This window comes from Theobroma cacao, chromosome 6 (assembly GCF_053813885.1).
Source record: "Theobroma cacao isolate CCN51 chromosome 6, ASM5381388v1, whole genome shotgun sequence".
NCBI classification, from domain to species: Eukaryota; Viridiplantae; Streptophyta; class Magnoliopsida; order Malvales; family Malvaceae; genus Theobroma; species Theobroma cacao.
The window spans coordinates 28,608,958-28,614,957 of NC_142644.1; the positions used below are offsets into that span (position 1 = coordinate 28,608,958).

Sequence of the window (6,000 nt, forward strand, 5' to 3'; positions counted from 1 at the left end):
AAGTTCAAAGGCAAAAGGTCGACATCAAACAAAAGCCATTCACAAACTTGAGAAAATCAAAGGGCAGAGTTTGGCGAGCCGACTTTGACAGGTATATAACTTCAGGACTACACGTTTTACTCTAATCCAATTAGTCAAGCTTGATAAAACTCTTCCCCGAAGCTTCAAAACTGCGTCAACAGTTCTTTGATATTTTGACAAGCACAACCAACCAACTCCTAACAGTAGATTTTATCTTGACCTTGATCCATGTTTAATTCACATGTAAATATTGGGGTTGGAAAAAGACGGAGTAAACGAGGGTGGTTCGAGTGGGTTCATTTATTGCTTTAATTTGTTTAATTACTACCATTTGAAAGTACTGTCAAATAATTTCCAAGACAAGCAGCCCTGTGGGATTTTGCTTTTGTCAACATAAAATTTTCACGTGTTGTTTTCTCGAATTGACATTGCCTGCACCAACCGCAATTATTAGAGGTTTCTGTGTACGGTTCCTTGTTCATAGTAGTACATATGATCATGCAAACCTTTTTCAAGTTGAAAATTCTCTTGCACACCATTTTAAGAAGGAAATCCCACGTCAGACATTTATATGTTAATTTAAATTGAAATAATTTATCTGTCCCGACTTTAATTAATAGAGAATATATTCGTGTTATATACTAGTATTAATTGGATTTACCCGAGTTTGCATGTTTTATCTTGAGGGGGTTTAAAACAAAAGGTACAAAGGCAACAGAGTTCAGATTGAAATTCAATGGGAGGAAAATTATTGAGTCTGAAATTGTTGGATTTGATTAGGGATTCCTTAAAGCAATTATTGGGTTTGAAAGGGTTGTGAGGTTGTGCTTTTTAGTGACTCACCATTGAGTAGCATATTCATTTTACATGACATGACTTGCTCTTACCCACTTTTGTATTCAATATGCTCATCTGATCAGCAATGCCTAGTTAGCTCACTTTTTCTTTCGTTTACTAATTTTTTTCTCCAACAAGGGACGGTTGGCAGAGATGTTGAAGAGGCAGCAGCAGAGCAGCCTAAGCAAGGCTTAGGGAATAGGGAGCCCTAAGCCCAACATTTTAGGGCTATGAGGTGGACCATCTGATTGCAGGCAATGTTCGACGGTGGAATTCTCTTTTTATACCTAAATAAACTTTGGGTTTTCAACTTTAGTCGATTTTAAGTGCCGTATAATATATGTACATGGGGCCTTGTCTCCCTTGCTAGAGTCTAGACCAATAATAGCAAAGTAGTAAATGTCTTTTTCATGCTCAAAGCCAATAATACCAAGAGTACAAAGGAGATACACTGGTTCAACTTTAGCTCATTTAACCCTATTAATTAGTCATTCTCAACTTACCATATAAAACTGAGCATTTCAATTATGATCATCTTGGCCTTGAAAATTGAAGCACGGGGAGACATTTCAATAGATGATGATATCGAGGCACAAAACTTCGCCCCAAATTTTATGGGTCAAAAAGCAGGGCTTTGAGGGACACGTCAAAGGGCCCAACACGGCCTGAAACACTTTGCCAACAATATCGGGCAAACCCGAACCGCGAGTGAAGGACATGACGCTATCCGGAACTCTTTCAAGGCCCTGTTTTTTTAAAAGGTTTTTTTTGTAAGTTCAACCGCATCGGTCTATTTCCCGTTCCGTTCCCGGTCAAACTAGGGAGGTTGAGAAAAACAATTTAAAAAAGGGAGAAATAGGAGCGGTAATGGAAACAACGACGTAACCAATAGGCAATTGTTGGAAGCTAACGGCGCCGAGAGCTGAGTCGAGCCGAGGCCAAAGTTAGAGTCCTTGCGGCTTACGAGTCAGTCGGCAGCCGGCACATCACTGCCGCTCATCAACATCATCCCAAACATCGACGCAACCGGTGCTCCCTCCCCCACCTCTTCTTCCCTTTTTGCCCCTTGAAACCAACGCTGATATTCAGCTTTGGGCCCTATGGAAACGCAACACGAGAATTTTCTTTATTCTCCTCTCTGGTGAGCTACTAGCCCACCACTTCATACAACATGTAATTACATCAAATTATTCCTGAAAGGTAATACGAAAAATCATTTGTGTATGTAAAAATGGAATACGGTAGAACAAAATTTGGTCACTTTGTTAAAGAAGTCAAAGATGTTCTTAATTTTCCATGGGGAGAGGAATATTGAAACCCAACCCACATGTTTGTGGCTCGACATTGCATGTGGTATGTATTGGTACATGTCATTGAAAAAGAGGCAGCAAGGCACGTTGAAGCAAAACCTTTATTCATCACGAGCTGCTTGAGACGCAGAGGGAAAGAAAAAATTTAAATTAAAAAACATAAATTTGAGACATTTAAAATAAAAATGAAATGACACAGAAAACTAAGCAATGCAAGCAGCTAAAGAATCTTCCAAATTGGGATTGATCCGGATGATCCACCCGACGACCAAAAAAATTAGGCAACCCCTACCCCTAATGTAGAAAGCAGGAAGGACACCTTCCCCAAATGCCTACGACTTTTCCAATATGTGATCTCCACTTGGGAGGAGGGGAGTGGCTTATTTATTTTAGTAGGAAAGAAGAGTTTAAGTTCAGCTGATTGGTGGTATAAGGAATCTATCTTATCCACGAACAGAAGCGAAGGCTTGCACTTTTATTTTTGGCCTGGGAGGAGTATGTAATAGCAGCCCATAGCAGGGCCAGGGCAGCAGCAAAAAGGAAACGTCAAAATGCCAACTGGACTAGTAGCCGAGCCGAATCCGATGATGACCCAAGCTACCAGCCCACCTCACCTCACGCGCTCACTCACATCCCGGCGACGCTCCCTCACCTTCTTTCTATTATTCCCTTTCCCTACTCTCACGCCCCTCTCATGTGTCCGGCGCGTCATCGCCGAACCGACCCCTACCTCTCCTTTTTCTTTTAACCTTTCCCAATCAATAACCTAAATCTCCCCTACCGCCCCAAAAACAAAAACCAACTCCACCCCCTTCTCCCCACCCTCAATGGGCGACCTTACCGATTCCCTCACGCCGTCAACTACCCCCACGCCTCTTTCCACCACGACCCACTCGCGTCCGCTTCCTGTCCGTGAAGATTGTTGGTCGGAGGAAGCTACCTCCACCCTCGTCGACGCTTGGGGTCGCCGTTATCTCGAGCTTAACCGTGGGAACCTTCGCCAGAAGGACTGGCAGGATGTAGCTGACGCCGTTAACGCCCTTCATGGTCATACCAAAAAGACGCATCGGACCGATGTCCAGTGCAAGAACCGGATTGATACCATTAAGAAAAAATACAAGATCGAGAAAGCTCGTGTTACCTCCTCTAATGGAACCCTAACGTCATCTTGGCCTTTCTTCGAACGCTTGGATGCTCTTATAGGATCCAATTTCTCCGCTAAAAAGCCTTCGCCGTCGCCTAAGATATCACCGAAGCCATCGCCGAGGTTGTCACCGAGGATCCCGGGGTCTCCTCCTGTGGCTCTCCCGCTTCCGATGCCATACAGGAGGACTCCGGCGTCGGCTACGGTTGTCGCTCTTCCGCAGAAGAGGCCGGCGGACGATGGATACTTCAGGAGAAACTATTCGGCCGTCGCGGCTGCTGCGGCTGCTGCAGCTGCGGAAACTGATGAGGAAGAGGGGGAGGAAAGCGAGGCAGAGGAAAGCGAAGGAGAAGGAGAGGAGAGGGAAGGGATGAGTAGATTGGCCAGAGCAATAGAGAGGTTTGGGGAAGTGTATGAAAGAGTGGAGGGGGAGAAGCTAAGGCAGATGGTGGAATTGGAGAAGCAAAGAATGCAATTTGCTAAAGATTTGGAAGTGCAGAGGATGAGGATGTTTATGGATACGCAGGTGCAGCTTGAGAGGATCAAGCGTGGCAAACGATCCTCCGGGTCCAGTGGTGAGGCCTATTCTTCCTCATAAAAATCTTGTTCTTTAGCTTTATGTATAATTGTATTTGTTATTTGATTGATTGGAATGTATATTTTCATGTAATGGATTCATTTATGCTTTGTAGCTGTTGTTGCATTTTAAAAAACATTGTTTTCTTGATTAGTTGTTTTAGTGTGTTTTGGACCATTAGATGGGAATGAAATAGAAAGGGTCTTAATTTATCGAATTCTGTTCATGTTGTTTCTCATGAGGTTTTGCTCTTGTCATGATTGACGAATTGAGTGATACTACCCTCATTATGTTTGGAGAGTCTATCCTAAGCTTCAGGCGTGAGAAACTAGAAGATGTTCAAAGCAGTAATATTTAGTATTGGTAATGGACCATTTTACTTGATTTGTTGCGTGTTATGTTTACTTTGTTTGATTGATGACCATAAAGGGAATAGCCAAAGAGGCCTGTGGGGGGTGGGGGTCGAAATCAGTAGAAAGTTTTTTTTTTTGAATGATATTATATTTTGATGATATGAAGGTGTAATCTTCATTCATGGATGAGTGTTTTGGATTGGTTTGTGCTATATTTGTACAATAAACAATGATAGTTAATTCTTCAATTGGTATGCTTTTCTTCTGAAAAGGTTTTAATGCTAATTGTGGAAGTGCTGTCTTGGAACTAGTTCATTATTTTGCCGTGAAAGCTTTTTGTAGATATGAATGACGGTAGATGGTCGCTGATGCGTAGTCTGCTACTGTCTTTTACGTGTTTGATGTGTAACCTTGCATGAATCCCTGGGTTCCCTTCCTGTATTTGATAAGGTGCATTACGTAAAAGTTGCATTGTTTGATATGGATTTCAGTTTGACATTTGTTTTTCTTACTTTTACATAGATTTTATGTCATTATGGTATGGAACAGGTATTTATGTATCACAAGTTGAAGCAATTGGTGTTAATTTGGGCTTTTGGATTTTTAAAGTATGTCCAACCCCAACATCTATATACTGAGTTCTTTTAGTATGCTTCTCTTGGATTTAAGGTTTGACTTGTTTCGAACGTGTTTTACGAAAGAAAAGAATTGAATCTTGACCTCCACTGTTGCTTTTGAAATGCCATGCCTCAATGTGCTCTGGTGGCTATGTGATGTGAGAAGATAATGTGCTCAGTCATTAAGGTTTAAGATTTGGAGTTGCTTTTGATGTGGAAATTGACTGACTTGCCCGAAGTGACAAATCAAACTCTGCTGATCTTTTTGTTGATACTAGCTGATAACAAGAATGCAGGCTGGTTATTGAAAAGGGGACTTGCCTAGACTTGCCTCTTATATCTGCCAAACATATCTATCATACATAGATTAGGTTGGGAGGTTGACTTTTTTTGATAATTTGTTTATTGGAATATCCTGATGCATTAAGGCTTGTGTTTTGCACTCTGCAGGTTATCATATGTAGTTGAGAGGTTTTTGGAAATTTTTATTATTTATATATATAAAGGAAAGGCAGGGGTGGGGGTTTAAGGTGTGTGTAACTTGTTTGACCAGAAAAAAAAAAGGTTTATATCTTGCTTGCAGACCATCAGGTTCAGGCTTGTTTTCACATCAACTTTTCTCTGACCCTCTCTTTTACTTTCATGGTGTATCAGCAGAAAATGGATGTTTCTCCATTGCTGTTCTGCTGACAGAGGTTGTTGGCTGTCTTTACCAACAATATCATGTGCCAAAAAGCATATTGATATTCATCAAAAGCTAAATATGCTTTAGCTTTTAAATTGCTCTCATATTTGTGGTGCACATAACACAACCTTAATGATTTTTCTGTCACTTTTCTGTATGGTTAAGAATCCTTTCCTGCTTCAGAAAAATAGGTAAAAGACTACCAATTGATGCTTGCCTTTTGCCATATAAGTTTGTTTTTGAATATGAGTCATGATGAATGGTACTGAAGTTGAACTTTTAAAGGACCTTTTAAGCTTGTCATGACTTAGTCAAAGTCATGATTATAATTATGGTCTGTACGTGGAGTCCTTGATTGATTGTAAGAAAGATAAAAGCTAGACTCAAATAGATAATGGGTACACTGTTTTTTGATGTCCCGTAAAAGGTATTGTCTGTTGTTATCTGCCTGTCTAT

General features: G+C 41.0%; 1 pseudogene; it reads left to right on the forward strand.

Annotated features, from left to right (window-relative positions):
- Positions 1-2,607: 2,607 nt before the first annotated feature.
- Positions 2,608-5,618, forward strand: LOC18596687 (trihelix transcription factor ENAP1-like; annotated as a pseudogene).
- The last annotated feature ends 382 nt before the right edge of the window (positions 5,619-6,000 follow it).